The sequence below is a fragment of the Schistocerca cancellata genome, chromosome 5, assembly GCF_023864275.1.
Source record: "Schistocerca cancellata isolate TAMUIC-IGC-003103 chromosome 5, iqSchCanc2.1, whole genome shotgun sequence".
NCBI classification, from domain to species: Eukaryota; Metazoa; Arthropoda; class Insecta; order Orthoptera; family Acrididae; genus Schistocerca; species Schistocerca cancellata.
The window spans coordinates 100886451-100888008 of NC_064630.1; positions in this window are offsets into that span (position 1 = coordinate 100886451).

Consider the following 1558-nt stretch of genomic DNA (forward strand, 5'->3'; position numbering starts at 1 on the left):
CAATGTTTAAATGTTTTGTACCTTAAAGTATGTTTTGATAATAGCAGAAAAAATTGTAGAAGCGAACATACCAAGTAACTGCCACAGAAAAGAAATGCTGAAGCTTACAACAATTTGATAAAAAAAGGCATTCTGTTACCTGTATCGAGTCATATACTTCTTGAAGGAAGTCATTTTCCTGTACAAACTGAACTTTTATCTTGAAATAAACACTTTATTTTATTATTTACCATTTATTAATTTCATATGCTTTAGAATTATCAAGCTACATCAGAATAAAAATTGTTATGCTTGCAGTACGTTAAATTCCATACATCAATGATGGTGGGGGGTGAGGGGGGAAGCACAAGGTGATGGAGTACTTAATAAGAATTTTGCATGACTTTTCATTATATGAAGTCCATATTTAAAATTGAAAAAGTGCAACACTTATGCACATTTTGTCACTTTGCAAGCACACGTTAAAATACACATGAAAATGATGCCCTTCGAAAAAGTTTTCAGCAGCTGTCGACTTGTACCCACATAAAAAGAATATTCTGGTCCTACGCTTTTTCTGTACAATTTAAGGAACCTTTACCCTTTTATTTGAAGCACCCATGTAAAAAATTACTTCACACTATGATGCATCAGTCATGTAGGATGATTATTTAATCAGTTTTTTCATGTGCAGTTATGTCTAACTCTGATACTATAGCCTGCTGTCATTGTCTGCCCTTGATGAGAATCTCTTGATTAAAAAGTCAGTAGACATTCTATCTACTTACATCATAGATTGGTGACAGGGCATTTTGCTGAATATGGTAATGTTATAAGGTTCAACCATTATTAATACATAATTAGTCTGACCATATTGTGGAATTATTCAAAGGCAGGTTGTATTTTAGTGACAAGGTATAATTGACAGAAGTATCACTGTTCATCCAAACTGGTGCAAAATGAGCAAAATGCTAACACAGATGCATTCCTTGTCCTTCAAAGACACTTTTTGTAATGGAAAACAGCATGTATTTTGTGGATTTGGAGTGATTACAGAAACAAAATAAATTCACAAAATGTGAGAAAAATGTTGCCAGGTATGCAGACTAAAATCCAATGAAACTTTAGTATTAAACTATATTTTGTGCAATTTAAAATCTTCAGCTAGTAGCTACAGAAATTTGAGGCTATTTTCTTTGATAAATTTGAGCCAGTGTTTTATATGCAGATACTAAAAAATTACTAGAATTTTTTGTACTGTGAAGGAAACCTGTTATTGCCGCAGTCACATATTTACTCTGCTGAGTGAATGAAGACAGTAGTAAGAAGTGGAAGAACTGTATCATTTGCTGTATACAGTATGCTCATGAAGCTCAAATCTTACCAAATATTGAAGGATATTTTAGGCATTAAGAGGCATTTGTACTTGGAACGAACACAGGGACAGGAGAATTATAGAAGAAGGTTTATGTGGATGGTAAAACTGTAAATCAGATTACTTATACAAACATCAGTATGAATAAACGTTGTATTTGAATAGCCCGTGGTGACAATGGAATGCAGAAAGTGGTTGAGAACT